The sequence below is a fragment of the Tachyglossus aculeatus genome, chromosome X1 (genome assembly GCF_015852505.1).
Source record: "Tachyglossus aculeatus isolate mTacAcu1 chromosome X1, mTacAcu1.pri, whole genome shotgun sequence".
In the NCBI taxonomy this organism is placed as follows: Eukaryota; Metazoa; Chordata; class Mammalia; order Monotremata; family Tachyglossidae; genus Tachyglossus; species Tachyglossus aculeatus.
In genome coordinates, this window is record NC_052101.1 from 117,781,148 (window position 1) to 117,799,392 (window position 18,245).

At 47.2% G+C, this 18,245-nt stretch overlaps 1 protein-coding gene across 1 annotated transcript in view; it reads left to right on the plus strand.

Annotated features, from left to right (window-relative positions):
• The first annotated feature begins 17,802 nt into the window (after window positions 1–17,802).
• The window catches only part of LOC119950323 (cytochrome P450 4F22), a 54,522-nt gene continuing 54,079 nt past the window's right edge, over window positions 17,803–18,245 (plus strand). Inside the window, exon 1 of the mRNA XM_038772616.1 lies at window positions 17,803–17,892. The gene's annotated coding sequence lies outside the window, so the exon portion shown is untranslated. The remainder of the gene's footprint in view (window positions 17,893–18,245) is intronic.

Sequence of the window (18,245 nt, forward strand, 5' to 3'; positions counted from 1 at the left end):
AGCACGCTGTACTAGAAGGACAAAACAGAATCCTTGCCCACAAGGAGCTTACAGTCTAATAGGGGAAAAAAGTAGACGTACATGGATCAGTTTAGAGTGAGAATAGATTAAATAGTAAACACAAGTTAGTCAATAGGTCACAAATCAATAAACAAATAAACACATGACTCAGGCTCAGCACTGAGTCATTTCCTCATCTGAGGAACCCTGGGGAAATCAGAATAGGGCAGGCAGGGGTGGGAGGGCTGGGCTGGGGGCACGGGGGAATGGGAAGTGGGGAGTCTGGTCTGGTGTGGTCTACGAAACCCTTCTCCCCCATCAGGGCCACTTTGGTCTCACCCTAGAATAGACTTGAAAATCAGGATTGTCTACAGAGCTGCCCCAGCCTCCTTAGGTCTCAGTCCACAAATCCAAGGGAAAAGGATTAGGAAAGGAGCCAGGAGATTTGTATTGTGGGCTTGGCCACTGATTCATGGCCTAGACTTTAGGCACAGCACTTCACCTGCACTGTCCTTATTTCACGGGAATGATGCAGGGATCAACAGATTTGGTGTTCGGGTTTGTAATTTGTCTTGAGTTCCTGGAAAAGAGAAGCCATAAAAATACAACAGATTACCGTTATTATTACCATTGCTATTATTAAGGTCATTTCTGGTACATGTGATGAGCAATCTTTCAACCCCGAAGGCAACTAGATCCTCTGAAATGTCAGACTTGAGAAAATTGGACACAGCTCCTCCGCCCAAGAGAACAATGCTGCTAGATTCTTATCCTACCTTCTCTTCAGTCTGGCCCTGCGTTCCATATCAGTTTCTAAAACCTGTTCAGCACCGTAATGGTTCTCAAGCTGAATTCTGAGCCAGAAGCTTAGAGGTGGTTACCCAATGAGTGAGCTTTGCTCTCCTGCTCTTTTCAAATTCAGCCTTTTATCTATGTAACTCGAAAATCTTGCTGACACGATGTGGGGCGGACCACTACTTCCCTTCATACACCGAGAGGACGGAAACTGAAATGAGTAACTGCCCACGGCGGTGCCTTCCTGCCTCCTTTTCTGGTCCGTTGCCCTCTCGCTACAGTTTTGAAAAGAGTCACTGATCCTCTGTGCCTCAGCGTGCATTGGGGTGCCCGAATTCCAAGCCGAGGTTGTTGGTGATGTTGTTCCTGTGGGTACGAATGAGGCTGCAGAGACGCTGCTGAATGACTCAGAGTCTCTCGTTAGTGGCTGTGGCCACAACTTATAGGGCAAGGACTTTGCCTCTGATGCTAATGAAATGGACGTGGTTAGAAGATCGTCCATCATCCAAACCCCACCTGACAGCCACCCGGCCCCCAGACTTCCGTAAATAGATAATCCAGTGAGCAAACGGTACCTAGAACCACACAGGCAGCTTTTCAAAAACAGTCCTAGGCCATCGGCTCACTGTGGGCAGAGTCTACTGACTCTGTTGTACTCTCCCAAGTGCTTATTACAGCGCTCCATACACAGTAATCACTCCATAAATGCCACTGATAGATCGACGGAAACCAAGGGTCGGATTTCGAACGCTTAGCACGCCATACATGCTGAGTTAGCGGAAGGCAGTGTTGCAAATTGATGTGCTCACAGATAGGTGTTTTTGTTTATCTGTTTAACAATAATAATGGGCAGCAGCACATTTTTGCTCAAAGGGGACGCGGTGCAGGCTGGAAGATTGAGCCCTAGTTGCCTGGGTGAGATGATAATAATACCTGTTCTGACCTATTTCACAGAGGTGTGAGGATAAATTAGGTAATATGTGTGAAAGTACTTTGAGCTCTTTGAAGGAAAGGTGTGCTATAAATTCAATAAACCATATTATTACTATAATTATTATTATGACTATTATTATTCATAATTGGTGTTTCCACCCCACAACTCTGAATGCTGCTATATGATGGTGTGGTCAGTTTTTTTTTTTTACCATGCCTATACCACAGCCTCTAGCCACACTGCTTCCAGTTGCACCTCGGTGTGTCATGTCACAGTTCCATCTATTAGGTTCCACTTTGTTTGTGATTTCCCTCCTTTAGCTTCACAAAAACGGCTGATGTCCTGGTCCTGGCCAGCTGCCACCCATGAGTCACTCTGCTCCCCGGATAGCTTGCTGGGGATGATCATGGCCTGGAATCCAGGGTGAGTTAGGTAATTGATGCCTGTTTACTTGTTTTGATATCTGTCTCCTCCCTGCCCCCAGTGTGGGCAGGGATTGTCTCTCTTTATTGTTGAATTGTACTTTCCAAGTGCTTAGTACAGGGCTCTGCACACAGTAAGCGCTCAATAAATAAAAATCAATAAAAATTCTCACCCCTTCCCTCCTCCCCTCCTTAACTTCCGTCTTCAACTGCTCACTCTCTAATGGTTTCTTCCCCTCTGCCTTCAAACATGCCCACATCTCTCCCATCCTAAAAAAATCTCTCTTGACCCCACTGCCCCTTCCAGTTATCACCCTATCTCCCTCCTACCCTTCCTTTCCAAACTCGTAGAAAGAGTCGCCTACACTTGCTGCCTCCAATTCCTCAACTCCAACTCCCTCCTAGACCCCCTCCAATCTGGCTTCTGTCCCCTGCACTCCACCAAAACTGCCCTCTCAAAGGTCACCAATGATCTCCTTCTTGCCAAATCCAATGGCTCCTACTCTGTCCTAATCCTCCTCGACCTCTCAAATGCCTTCAAAACTGTGGACCATCCCCTTCTCCTCAACACGTTATCCAACCTTGGCTTCACAGACTCCATCCTCTCCTGCCTCTCCTCATCTCTCTGGCCATACATTTTCAGTCTCCTTCACGGGCTCTTCCTCCCACTCCCATCCCCTTACTGTAGGGGCTCCACAAGGGTTAGTTCTTGGTCCCCTTCTGTTCTCCATTTATACTCACTCCCTTGGTGAACTCATTCGCTCCCACGGCTTCAACTAACATCTCTGTGCAGACGACACCCAAATCTTTATCTCCTCCCCTGGCCTCTCTCCCTCCCTCTAGGCTCGTATCTCCTTCTGCCTTCAGGACATCTCCATCTGGATGTCCGCCCGCCACCTTAAAGCTCAACATGTCCAAGACTGAGCTCCTTATCTTCCCACCCAAACCCTGTCCTCTCCCCAACTTTCCCATCACGGTGGACAGCACTACCATCCTTTTTGTCTCACAAGACTGCAAACTTGGTGTCATCCTTGACTCTGCTCTATCATTCACCCCTCACATCCAATCCATTACCAAAACCTGCCGGTCTTACCTTCGCAACATCGCCAAGATCCGCCCTTTCCTCTCCATCCAAACCACTACCTTGTTGGTCCAGTCTCTCATTCATTCATTCATTCATTCAATTGTATTTATTGAGTGCTTACTGTGTGCAGAGCACTGTACTAAGCACTTGGGAAGTACAAGTCGGCAACATATAGAGATGGTCCCTACCCAACAACAGGCTCACAGTCTAGAAGGGGGAGACAGACAACAGAACAAAACATGTAGACAGGTGTCAAAATCATCAGAACAAATAGAATTAAAGCTATATGCACACCATTAACAAAATAAATAGAATAGTAAATATGTACAAGTAAAATTTTGTAATAAATCTGTAAAATATATATACAAGTGCTGTGGGGAGGGGAAGGAGGCAGGGTGGGGGGATGGGGAGGAATAGAGGAAAAAGGGGGCTCAGTCTAGGAAGGCCTCCTGGAGGAGGTGAGCTCTCAGTAGGGCTTTGAAGGGAGGAAGAGAGCTAGCTTGGCAGATGTGTGGAGGGAGGGCATTCCAGGGCAGGGGAAGGGACATGGGCCAGGTGAGAACAGGGTACAGTGAGGAGGTTAGCGGCAGAGGAGCGGAGGGTGCAGGCTGGGCTGTAAAAGGAGAGAAGGGAGGTGAGGTAGGAGGGGGTAGGAGGGAGAGCCTTGAAGCTGAGAGTGAGGAGTTTTTGCTTGATTCGTAAGTTGACAGGCAGCCACTGGAGATTTCTGAGGAGGGGAGTAACATGCACAGAGCGTTTCTGCACAAAGATAATCCGGGCAGCAGAGTGAAGTATAGACTAAATTGGGGAGAGACAGGAGGATGGAAGATCAGAGAGGAGGCTGATGCAGTATCCAGTCAGGATAGGATGAGATATTGAACCAGCAAGGTAGCGGTTTGGATGGAGAGGAAAGGGCGGATCTTGGCAATGTTGTGGAGGTGAGACCGACAATCCTATCCCTACTGGATTACTGCATCAGCCTCCTTTCTGATCTCCCATCCTCCTGTCTCTCCCTGCTCCAGTCTATTCTTCACTCTGCTGCCTGGATTATCTTTGTACAGAAACGCTCTGGGCATGTCACTTCCCTCAAAAATCTCCAGTAGTTGCCTATCAACCTTCGCATGAAGCATAAACTCCTCACTCTTGGCTTCAAAGCTCTCCATCACCTCGCCCCCTCCTAACTCACCTCCCTTCTCTCCTTCTACAGCCCAGCCCACATACTCTGGTCCTCTGCCACTAACCTCCTCACTGTGCCCCATTCTTACCTGTCTGGCTGTCAACCCCCAGCCCATGTACTAACCCTGGCCTGGAATGCCCTCCCTCCACACATCCGCCAAACTAGCTCTCTTCCTCCCTTCAAAGCCCTACTGAGAGCTCAACTCCTCCAGGAGGCCTTCCCAGACTGAGCCCCCCTTTTCCTCTGCTCCTCCTCCCCTCCCCATCACCCCCACTCCCTCACTCTGCCCTACCCCCTCCCCCTCCCCACAACACTTGTGTATATATGTACATGCTTATTACTCTATTTTTATTAATGATGTGTATATAGCTATAATTCTATTTATTCTGATGGTATTGACACCTGTCTACTTGTTTTGTTTTGTTGTCTGTCTCTCCCTTCTAGATTGTAATCAATCAATCAATCGTATTTATTGAGCGCTTACCGTGTGCAGAGCACTGTACTAAGCACTTGGGAAGTACAAGTTGGCAACATATAGAGGCAGTCCCTACCCAACAGTGGGCTCACAGTCTAAAAGGGGGAGACAGAGAACAAAACCAAACATACTAACAAAATAAAATAACTAGAATAGATATGTACAAGTAAAATAAATAAATAAATAAATAGAGTAATAAATATGTACAAACATATATACATATATACAGGTGCTGTGGGGAAGGGAAGGAGGTAAGATGGGGGGATGGAGAGAGGGACAAGGGGGAGAGGAAGGAAGGGGCTCAGTCTGGGAAGGCCTCCTGGAGGAGGTGAGCTCTCAGTAGGGCCTTGAAGGGAGGAAGAGAGCTAGCTTGGCAGATGGGCAGAGGGAGGGCATTCCAGGCCCGGGGGATGACGTGGGCCGGGGGTCGATGGCGGGACAGGCGAGAATGAGGCATGGTGAGGAGATTAGCGGTGGAGGAGCAGAGGGTGCGGGCTGGGCTGTAGAAGGAGATAAGGGAGGTGAGGTAGGAGGGGGCAAGGTGATGGACAGCCTTGAAGCCCAGGGTGAGGAGTTTCTGCCTGATGCGCAGATTGATTGGTAGCCACTGGAGATTTTTGAGGAGGAGAGTAACATGCCCAGAGCGTTTCTGGACAAAGACAATCCAGGCAGCAGCATGAAGTATGGATTGAAGTGGGGAGAGACACGAGGATGGGAGATCAGAGAGAAGGCTGATACAGTAGTCCAGACGGGATAGGATGAGAGCTTGAACAAGCAGGGTAGCAGTTTGGATGGAGAGGAAAGGGTGGATCTTGGCAATGTTGCGGAGCTGAGACCGGCAGGTTGTTGTTGGGTAGGGACCGTCTCTATATATTGTCGATTTATACTTCCCAAGTGCTTAGTCCAGTGCTCTGCACACAGTAAGCGCTCAATAGATATAATTGAATGAATGAATGAATAAATACGACTGAATGAATGAATAAATCATGAATGCAAGCTTTATTTTCATCTCTGCCCTTGACAAATGGAGTAATCAAACAATCAATGGCATTTACTGAGTGCTTACTCTATGCAGGGCAATCAATCATATTTATCGAGCACTTACTATGTGCTGGTAACTGTATTAAGTAATAATAATAATTGTGGAATTTGTTAAGTGCTTAATACATTCCATGCACTGTACTAAGCTCTGGATGGGGGGGGGGATACAAGCAAATTGGGTTGTACACAGTCCCTGTCTCACGTGGGGTTCACAGTCTCAGTCCCTATTTTACCAATGAGGTGACTGAGGCCCAGAGAAATTAAGTGACTTGCACAAGGTCACACAGCAGACAAGTGGCAGAGCTGGGATTAGAACCCATGACCTTCTGACTCCAGCTCCTTGCTCTAACCATTATGCCCTGCTGCTTCTTAAGTGCTTGGGAGAGTACAATGCAACAATATAACAGACACATTCCCTGCCCATAATGAGAGAACACTGTACTAAGCGCTTCAGAGAGTACAATACAATAGAGCTGGTAAACATGCTCCCTGCCTGCAAGAAGCTTGCAGTCTAGAGAAGGAGACAGACATTAAAATAAATTATGGATACGGACATAAGTGCAGAAGGGCTGAGAATGGGCTGACTATCAAGTTCTTAAATGGTACAGGTCCAAGTGTCAGGGGGATGCAGAAAGGAGAGGGAGTAGGGAAAACAGTGCTGGTCACACTGTTGTTGTCTTATGCTGTCGAGTTGTGTCCGACTCATAGCGATGCCATGGACACATCTCTCCCAGAATGCCCCACCTCCATCTGCAATCGTTCTGGTAGTGTATCCAGAGAGTTTTCTTGGTAAAAATACGGAAGCGGTTTACCATCGCCTCCTTCCGCGCAGTAAACCTGAGTCTCCGCCCTCGACTCTCTCCCTTACCTCTGCTGCCCAGCACAGGTGAGTGCAGAAACGCTCTGGGCATGTTACTCCCCTCCTCAAAAATCTCCAGTGGCTACCAATCAACCTACGCATCAGGCAAAAACTCCTCACCCTCGGCTTCAAGGCTCTCCATCACCTCGCCCCCTCCTACCTCACCTCCCTTCTCTCCTTCTACAGCCCAGCCCGCACCCTCCGCTCCTCTGCCACTAATCTCCTCACTGTGCCTCGTTCTCACCTGTCCCGCCGTTGACCCCCGGCCCACGTCCTCTCCCTGGCCTGGAATGCCCTCCCTCTGCCCAATCACCAAGCTAGCTCTCTTCCTCCCTTCAAAGCCCTACTGAGAGCTCACCTCCTCCAGGAGGCCTTCCCAGACTGAACCCCCTCCTTCCTCTCCCCCTCCTCCCTCTCCCCATTCCCCCACTGCCTTACTTCCTTCCCCTCCCTACAGCACCTGTATATATGTATATATGTTTGTACGTATTTATTACTCTATTTATTTTACTTGTACATATTTATTCTATTTATTTTATTTTGTTAATATGCTTTGTTTTGTTGTCTGTCTCCCCCTTCTAGACTGTGAGCCCGCTGTTGGGTAGGGACCGCCTCTATATGTTGCCAACTTGTACTTCCCAAGCGCTTAGTACAGTGCTCTGCACACAGTAAGCACTCAATAAATACGATTGAATGAATAAATGAAAGGTGAGTTTTGACTTGCAGCAGGTTGCCTTCCACTTGCTAACCACTGCCCAAGCTAGGAATGGAATAGGTAGGCCTCTGCTTGACTCTCTTTCTTGTAGTCGAGACTGGTAGAGTACTGGAAACTCTCCAGGCGCAACCCTGAGAGGTGGCTCAGCACATAGCGCTTAAATATCATTATTATTATTGTTATTATTATTATTAAATGAGAGCTTAGTCAGTGATTTTTGCATGTTGAATGCAATGATTTGCAAAGCCCCTACAAGAAACAGCACTACCAACTTCCAGATTGATTCTAAAATCAATTCCTCAAAGCAGCCCCTTGGGTCACATTGTGAGAGAGGGTTACTTTCTCCCAGACCCAGCTTCACCACCCTGTGTTTTTTTACCCACTGAGCCGCTCGCCCTCAATGCCTCCTCCTCACCCTTGGCTTCAAGGCTCTCCATCATCTCGCCCCCTCCTACCTCACCTCCCTTCTCTCCTTCTAGAGCCCAGCCCACACCCTCTGCTCCTCTGCCGCTAACCTCCTCACAGTTCCTCGTTCTCGCCTGTTCCACCGTTGACCTTCAGCCCACATCCTCTCCCTGGCCTGGAATGCCCTCCCTCCACACATCCGCCAAGCTAGCTGTCTTCCTCCCTTCAAAGCCCCACTGAGAGCTCACCTCCTCCAGGAGGCCTTCCCAGACTGAGCCCCTTCCTTCCTCTCCCCCTCGTCCCCCTCTCCGTCCCCCCCATCTTACCTCCTTCCCTTCCCCACAGCACCTGTATATATGTATATATGTTTGTACATATTTATTACTCTGTTTATTTATTTATTTTGCTTGTACATATCTATTCTATTTATTTTATTTTGTTAGTATGTTTGGTTTTTTTTTTTTTTTCTCTGTCTCCCCCTTTTAGACTGTGAGCCCAATGTTGGGTAGGGACTGTCTCTATATGTTGCCAATTTGTACTTCCCAAGCGCTTAGTACAGTGCTCTGCACATAATAAGCACTCAATAAATATGATTGATTGATTGATTGATTCCCCTTCCCACAGCAACTGTATATGTTTGAACAGATTTATTACTCTGTTTTACTTGTACATATTTACTATTCTATTTATTTTGTTAACAATGTGCATCTATCACCTCGCCCCCTCCTACCTCACCTCCCTTCTCTCCTTCTACAGCCCACCCCGCACCCTCCACTCCTCTGCTGCTAATCTCCTCACCGTACCTTGTTCTCGCCTGTCCCGTCATCGACCCCTGGTCCAAGTCATCCCCCGGGCCTGGAATGCCCTCCCTCTGCCCATCTGCCAAGCTACCTCTCTTCCTCCCTTCAAGGCCCTACTGAGAGCTCACCTCCTCCAGGAGGCCTTCCCAGACTGAGCCCCTTCCTTCCTCTCCCCCTCGTCCCCCTCTCCATCCCCCCATCTTACCTCCTTCCCTTCCCCACAGCACCTGTATATATGTATGCATGTTTGTACATATTTATTACTCTATTTATTTTACTTGTACATATCTATTCTAGTTATTTTATTTTGTTAGTATGTTTGGTTTTGTTCTCTGTCTCCCCCTTTTAGACTGTGAGCCCACTATTGGGTAGGGACTGTCTCTATATGTTGCCAACTTGTACTTCCCAAGCGCTTAGTACAGTGCTCTGCACACAGTAAGCGCTCAATAAATACGATTGATGATGATGATGATGATCTAGCTTTACTTCTATTTATTCTGATGACTTGACACCTGTCCACATGTTTTGTTTTGTTGTCTGTCTCCCCCTTCTAGACTGTGGGTAGACAGACACCCACAGGTAGGGGCCGTCTCTATATGTTGCCAACTTGTACTTCCCAAATGCTTAGTACAGTGCTCTGCACACAGTAAGTGCTCAATAAATATGATTGAATGAATGGGTGCCACTCGATGTTGCACACAGTAAGCACTCAATAAATACAACTGAACGAATGAATGAATGAAGCAGACAATAGTATTTGTGAAATGCTTACTGTGTGCCAAGCACTGTAGTAAGCACTGGGGTAGATAACAGGATAATCAGGTCAGATACAATCACTATCCCACATGGGGCTCATAGCCTAAGGGGTCTCTGTTCTGATGCAGGACATGGTACTCAATGTCTCCCTGAACCCCTGAGAGCCTCAACTGGGTATGTGGAGGTAATCCAACTCTCTCTTTTTTAAATAGTATTTGTTAAACGCATACTGTGTGCTAGGCACTGTACTAAACCCTAGGGTAGATACAAGATCATCGGGTTGGACACAGACCCTGCCCCACAAAGAGTTCACAGCCTTAATCCCCATTTGACAGATGAAGTAACTGAGGCACAGAGAAGTTAAATGACTTGCACAGAATCACACAGCAGAGAAGTAGCAGAGCCGGGATTAGAACCCAGGTCCTCTCACTCCCAGGCCTGTGCTCTTGCCACTAGGCCATGCTGCATCTCCACCTCGTGCCCAATGCCAGAGTCTCAGGAACATGTTATCTAGAACAGTGCTTGGCATATAGTAAGCGCTTAACAAATGCTATTATTATTATTATTACGTTATCCATGTTATCCAAAGTTATGAGAAGCAGCGTGGCTTAGTGCAAAGAGCAAGGGCTTGGTAGTCAAAGGTCATGGGTTCTAATCCTGGCTCCACCATTTGTCAGCTGTGTGACTTCGGGCAAGTCACAACTTCTCTGTGCTTCAATTACCACATCTGTAAAATGGGGATTAAGACTGTAAGCCCCACGTGGACAACCTGATAACCTTGTATCTCCCCCAGTGCTTAGAATAGTGCTTGACACATAGTAAGTGCTCAACAAATACCATCATTATTATTATTACCAGGCACCTTTATCCTAAATGGAGAGTGTATTCCTCCTTTCCTTTCTCCTATCAGGCCCCACGTTCCACACATTCCAACCATCCAGCCTTCTTTGGCCTACTTCGGAAGGACACTGGCCCTCTTGGCTTCCCATCGATCTAATTTTAGTCATAGTAATGGGAGTAATGGTATTCATTAGGTGTCAGCTGAGGGCAACATTGTGTGCCAGGAGCTGGGGAGAGAACAACAGAAACAAAAGACACATTCCTGCTCGCGAGGAACTTGCACTCTAATGGGGGAGACAGACAAAATATTTACAAAAAGTGGCAGCAGTAGGAAAAACAAGCATCAGAAAGAGAATTTATCAAAATATGCCTGGATAAGCTATCCGAATAAATCATCAAACGTAAGTGAATGTACATCTTTCATTTCCTCTCACTCCTGACCTTCTCCGGATCAGCACCCTCCAGCTGCTGAGAACAGGTCTTGGAGTTTTTCATCAGGGAGGTCAAGAGCAGGGGCATGGAGGTATTCAGAAGTAAATGACCTATTTAACAAGGAAGAATGGCCTAGTACCAGGTTAGCACGAAGCCCCAGCCCCCACCTCCTCCCCACCACTCAAAGCTCATTCCAGACACTCTTCTTCACCTTGACGACAGCCCCAAAGAACCGTTTAATTCCTCACAAGGTTAGTTGGCAAGTAAAGGTGACAGGAGCCTAGAAACATGCTGAAAAAAGCCATTTCTGATTATTCAACTCTGATTATCATTGCATCCCATTGCTTCTCGGCCTTTTGGCTAAGATCTAGGGTAATCTTGTACATGTACTATGTGAAGCAGCGAGGCCTAGTGGCAAGAGCCCAGGCTTGGGAGTCAGAGGTTGTGGGTTCTAATCCCTGCTCCGCCAGCTGTCTGCTGTGTGACCTTGAGCAAGTCACTTCACTTCTCTATGCCTCAGTTCCCTCATCTGTAAAATGGGGATTGATTGAGACTGTGAGCCCCATGTGGGACAGGGACTGTGTCCAACCTGATTGCCTTGTATCTACCCCAGCATTTAGAACAGTGCTTGGCACATAGTAAGCGCTTAACAAATACCATCATTATCGTTATCATTATTATTATTCCCAGGTGAGGAAACTGAGGAACAGAGAAGAGAGTCAATCTGTGTTTTTTACCAACGACTTTAAAGCACTCAATCAGCTCACCCCTTCTTATCTTACCTCGATGATCTGCTATTATAACCCAGCCTGCGTACTTCTTTCCTCTAAAACCAACCTATTCACTGTACCTCAATCTCCTCTATCTCACTGCCAATCCCATACCCACATCCTCCCACTGTCCTGGAACTTCCTCCCCCTCCATAGAAGACAGTTATCAATCAATCAATCATATTTATTGAGCGCTTACTGTGTGCAGAGCACTGTACTAAGCACTTGAGAAGTACAAGTCAGCAACACATAGAGACAGTCCCTACCCAACAGCGGGCTCACAGTCTAGAAGGGGGAGACAGAGAACAAAACCAAACATACTAATAAAATAAAATAAATAGAATAGATATGTACAAGATAAATGAATAAATAAATAAATAGAGTAATAAATATGTACAAACATATATATATATATTTTATATATATATATATACAGGTGCTGTGGGGAAGGGAAGGAGGTAAAATGGGGGGGATGGAGAGGGAGACGAGGGGGAGAGGAAGGAAGGGGCTCAGTCTGGAAAGGCCTCCTGGAGGAGGTGAGCTCTTAGTAGGGCCTTGAAGGGAGGAAGAGAGCTAGCTTGGCGGATGGGCAGAGGGAGGGCATTCCAGGCCCGGGGGATGACGTGGGCCGGGGGTCGATGGCGGGACAGGCGAGAACGAGGCACGGTGAGGAGATTAGCGGCGGAGGAGCAGAGGGTGCGGGCTGGGCTGTAGAAGGAGAGAAGGGAGGTGAGGTAGGAGGGGGCGAGGTGATGGAGAGCCTTGAAGGCCAGGGTGAGGAGTTTCTGCCTGATGCGCAGATTCATTGGTAGCCACTGGAGATTTTTGAGGAGGGGAGTAACATGCCCAGAGCGTTTCTGGACAAAGACAATCCGGGCAGCAGCATGAAGTATGGATTGAAGTGGGGAGAGACACGAGGATGGGAGATCAGAGAGAAGGCTGGTGCAGTAGTCCACACTGGATAGGATGAGAGCTTGAATAAGCAGGGTAGCAGTTTGGATGGAGAGGAAAGGGCGGATCTTGGCAATGTTGCGGAGCTGAGACCGGCAGGTTTTGGTGACGGCTTGGATGTGAGGGGTGAATGAGAGAGCGGAGTCGAGGATGACATCAAGGTTGCGGGCTTGTGAGATGGGAAGGATGGTAGTGCCGTCAACAGAGATGGGAAAGTCAGGGAGAGGGCAGGGTTTGGGAGGGAAGACAAGGAGTTCAGTCTTCGACATGTTGAGTTTTAGGTGGCGGGCAGACATCCAGATGGAGATGTCCTGAAGGCAGGAGGAGATGCGAGCCTGGAGGGAGGGGGAGAGAGCAGGGGCAGAGATGTAGATCTGGGTGTCATCAGCGTAGAGATGATAGTTGAAGCCGTGGGAGCGAATGAGGTCACCAAGGGAGTGAGTGTAGATCGAGAACAGAAGGGGACCAAGCACTGAACCTTGGGGAACCCCCACAGTAAGGGGATGGGAGGGGGAGGAGGAGCCTGCAAAAGAGACTGAGAATGAACGACCGGAGAGATAAGAGGAGAACCAGGAGAGGACAGAGTCTGTGAAGCCAAGGTCGGATAGCGTGTTGAGGAGAAGGGGGTGGTCCACAGTGTCGAAGGCAGCTGAGAGGTCGAGGAGGATTAGGATAGAGTAGGAGCCATTGGATTTGGCAAGCAGGAGGTCATTGCTGACCTTTGAGAGGGCAGTTTCCATGGAATGTAGGGGACGGAAGCCAGACTGGAGGGGGTCGAGGAGAGAGTTGGTGTTGAGGAATTCGAGGAAACGCGTGTAGACAACTCGTTCAAGGAGTTTGGAAAGGAATGGTAGGAGGGATATGGGGTGATAACTAGAAGGTGAGGTGGGGTCAAGAGAGGTTATTTTTAGGATGGGAGAGACATGGGCATGTTTGAAGGCAGAGGGGAAGGAACCAGTGGAGAGTGAGTGGTTGAAGATGGAAGTTAAGGAGGGGAGATGGAAGTTAAGGAGGGGATCACCCTCCTTAATCACCTCCTTAGGGTGATAGAGTTATCACCCTATCTCCTTCCTACCCTTCCTTTCCAAGCTCCTAGAACGAGTCATCTACACTCTCTACCTCGAATTCCTCAACTCCAACTCTCTCCTAGTCCCCCTCCAATCTGGCTTCCATCCCCTACACTCCACCAAAACTGCCCCCTCAAAGTTCACCAATGACTTCCTTCTTTCCAAATCCAAAGGCTCCTACTCTATCCTAATCCTCCTTGACTTCTCAACTGCCTTTGATACCGTGGACCATCCCCTTCTCCTCAACACATTATCCAACTTTGGCTTCACAGACTCCGTCCTCTACTGGTTTTCCTCTGATCTCTCTGGCTGTTCATTCTCAGTCTTCTTCACGGGCTCCTCCTCCCACTCCCATCCCCTTACTGTAGGGGTTCCTCAAGGGTCAGTTCTTGGTTTCCTTCTGTTTTCCATCTATATTCACTCCCTTGATGAACTCGTTCACTCCCACGGCTTCAACTATCACCTCTACTCAGATGACACCCAAATCTACATCTCCTCTGGCCCACGTCCCACCCTGGCCCACATCCCACCCTGGCCCACGTCCTACCTCTGGCCTGGAATGTCCTCCCTCCACACATCCACCAAACTAGCTCTCTTCCTCCCTTCAAAGCCCTACTGAGAGCTCACCTCCTCCAGGAGGCCTTCCCAGACTGAGCTCCCCCTTTTTCCTCTGCTCCTCCTCCCCCCCCACTGCCCCCATTCCCTCCCTCTGTCCTCCCCCCTTCCCATCCCCACAGCACTTATGTTTATATTTGTACATATTTATTACTCTACTTATTTCATTAATGACGTGTATATATCTATAATTCTTTTTATCTATTTTGATGGTATTGACCCCTCTTTACTTGTTTTGTTTTGTTGTCTGTCTCCCTCTTCTAGACTGTGAGTCCATTGTTGGGTAGGGACTATCTGTTGCCAAATTGTACTTTCCAAGCACTTAGTACAGTGCTCTGCACACAGAAAGTGCTCAATAAATACGATTGAATGAATGAATGAAAGACAGGCCACTACTCTCCCAACGTCAAAGTCTTATTCAAATCTCATCTCCTCCAAGAGCCCTTCCCTGACTAAGCTCCCTTTTCCCTTACTCCTGCTCCCTTCTGCATCACCTATGCACTTGAGAACTTTTGTACATAGCCATAATTTATTTTAATATCTAGCTCCCCTTCTGGACTGTAAGCACCTTGAGGGCAGGGAAGATGTCTACCAATTGTTGTATTGTTCTCTCCCAAGCACTATATACAGTGCTCTACACACAGTAATTGCTCAATAAATTCCACTGATTGATTAATTGATAAAATTTTTAATATAAACTGACAATATAAATAGATTATACAAATACACTTATCAAAACGGTATAGTTGCATGATCAAATAGCAATGGAAATATACAACAGTATAAAATATTTTTGAATTAGATGCAAATAACTTTCAGTCTTATGTTTCACACCCTATTTGGCAAAAAGGCACCTTGTGCTACCATACTGGCTTGATCATAGAGCATGAGCTTGGGAATCTGAAGGACCTGGGTCCTAATACTGCCTCTGCCACTTGTCTGCTGTGTGACTTTGGGTGAATCTGACAATCCCAGTCTTCAGCTTCTTCTCTGCACAAAATAGGCCCACTGCCCCAACTGGCTGTCTCCTATCCATAAGGCAACCCCCACTTAGCCATCACACATTCCTACTCATTCATTCAATTGTATTTATTAAGCGCTTACTGTGTGCAGAGGACTGTACTAAGTGCTTGGGAAAGTATATTACAACAATAAAGAGTGACAATCCCTGCCCACAATAAGCTCACAGTCTAGAGGAGCTCACAGTCTACTCCCTTCCAGCTGCCTTCCTATCTCACCAGAGCCTCCACCACAATTATTATTATTAATAATAGTAGTATTTGTTAAGCCCTTACCACGTGCTAGGCACTATTCTAAGCACTAGGGTAGATACAAGATAATCAGGTTGGACACAGTCCCTGACTCACATAGTGTTCACAGTCTTTATTCTCCTTTTACAGATGAGGGAACTGAAACACAGAGAAGTTAAGTGACTTACCCAAGGTCACACAGCAGACAAGTGGCAGAACAGGATTAGAACCCTGGTCTTTCTGCTCTATGATTGATCCAGTCTGTTAGCACAAGATGCCTTTTTGCTGAATAGGGTGTGAAAGGTAAGACTGAAAGTTATTGGCATCTAATTCAAAAATCCTTTATGCTGTTATATATTTTCATTGCTATTTGATCATGCAACTATATAATCTTGATAAATTTATACAATGCATCTATTTATAGTCTTGGACAATTATTTTGGGATGCTGGTAACACACTAATGTGCTTTATGTTATTTCCTAGGGGAACTGATACTTCGTTTTCTCTATTTTCATGGAACCGTTTGCCTTGACTTATGCTGTCAAGTCATCTCTGACCCCTAGTGACTCCATGGACACATCTCTCCCAGAATGCCCCACTCTCCATCTGCAATCATTCTGTTAGTGTATCCATAGAGTTTTCTTGGTTAAAATATAGAAGTAGTTGACCATTGCTTTCTTCCACATAGTAAACTTGAGTCTCCACCCTCGACTCACTCCCTTGCCTCTGCTGCCCAGCTGAGCTTTGACTTGTAACAGATTGCCTTCCACTCACTAGCCACTGCCCAAGATAGGAATGGAATGGGTATGCCTCTGCATGACTTTCCCTCCTGTAGCAGAGACTAGTAGAGTACTGGAAATTCTCCAGGTGTGATCCTGAGAGCAGATGGAACCACTTAAGAGGCATTAATTACTAGGCCCAACAGAGGTGATGTTGATTTGGGGAGAGGATGGGCTTCTTTGTCTAGCTGTTGGCTGCTTACAGTCCATCTTTACCAATGTGGGAGATGCAAGAGAGCTATTCAGGTTTGGTTCTGGTTGCTGTGGCACAGAAAGTCAAATATTGTACACCTCATCCAGCAACAAAGATGCTTTACAAGGGTCCCTGCTATACCAGGGCAATTAAGATCACCTGGTTTAGAGAAGTTGCCATTTATCAAGTGGACCCCAGGTGGGGCTGTAAGCTTCTCCGGTTCCTTTTATTGCTGCTTTTTTGAGGGACTATTTAAAGAACCAAAGTAGCAACAATGCAGAGTGGACTTCTGAGGTTAGGGGGAGGGAGGAGGCAAGAGAGAGGAAGGAAATCAATCAATCGTTCAGTGGTGTTCATGGAGAGCCTACTGTGTATAGAGCACGGTACGTAGCACTTGGGAGTGTATAATAGAATTAGTGGACTTGATGCCTGTTCTCAAGGCCTTTGTAATCTGGTAGAGGAGGTGGATGTGTTGCGTTAGGTGGCACGGAAGTGGCAGTTGGGGAGATAAAGGGTGGGGAGATGAGCAGTTAACTAGGGAAGGCTTTCTGGTGGAGATGTGTTTTCAGAAGAACATTGAAGAATTGGAAATATTAATTTTTTCCCTCACCTAGTGTGGCCTAGTGGAAAGAGCAAGGGCTTGGGAGTCAGAGGACCTCGGTTCTAATCATGCCTCTTTCCTGTGTAACTTTGGGCAAAGTCACTTAACTTCTCTGTGCCTCAGTTTTCTCATCTGTAAAATGGGGCTGAGATATGTTATCCCCCCCCAATTTAAACTGTGAATGCTGTGTTGGACAGAGACTGTGTCTGATCTAATATATTGTATCTACTCCAGGGTAGTAAGCACTTAACAATCAATCATATTTATTGAATGCTTACTGTGTGCAGAGCACTGTCCTAAGCACTTGGGAGAGTACACTATAAGAAGGTTGGTAAACTACACCACAATTCTTATTACTCTTACTAATCCAAGCCATTCCTTTTCCCAAGACCTAAGGATGTCATTGTTCTTCTCCCATGAGCAGTTTCTCCCATGAAACTCATCCCTTTCAGATGAGTTTCCGTGGTCTTTTAAATCTCCCTTTAGGTACTCTGTGTTGGATGGGCTGTCCAGGGCCGGTCATGACCCCTGGCTCTTCCTCCTGCTTACTTGGTTGTTGTGTGGGCAGTGGTCTGAGATCACCCACCCACTGATAGGTCACACTGTCCTGGAGGGAGGGAGTGGGACCACATCTCTGGAGTGGCACGACATCAGGCACGTCCGCCACTGGGCCACCAGTGCCGGAAACAGCAGATAGGAAATGCAGTTGAGGTCGACATTCCCCAAAGGGGAATGATGTTTCTATAAAGACACCAGGGGGCAGAAGCAGCTTTTCCCAGTTCCCCAAAGAGTTCCAGTGTCTGGGCTTTTGTGCTCCACAAATTCCTTGCGCATGCTTGGAGTCTCAGCTGGAGGAGAGCGTGGGAGAGAGGTGGTGTTTGACTTGCATCAGTTGGACAGCAAGACATTTGAATCCAGGACACCAGCCAGGTAAGTTTCTTGCCTTTTAGCCTCGAGGGGGTCTCTTGGGAGTTTCAGGAATTCTATCCACAAGTCTGGTAGTTTGGGGTCTTGCTCTGATTTGAGGTGAACGAAAACCCCCTCAAGGAACCCACAGGCTCCATGTATTTATTCCTTCCCTGATTGGAGAAAACTTTGATGCAGCCAGAAGGAGCCTCACTAGTGCCCAGCATAGAGCTAGACACTTGAGTAAATTCTTAATGATGAGATCTGTAGAGATGGGAAGCCATATGAATGACAATGTGGGAGATGAAGGGAATTAGAAAAGGACAAAGAGGGGAGAAATTTAAAGTGTCTTGGAGTGGGCAGTCACCAAATTCCCT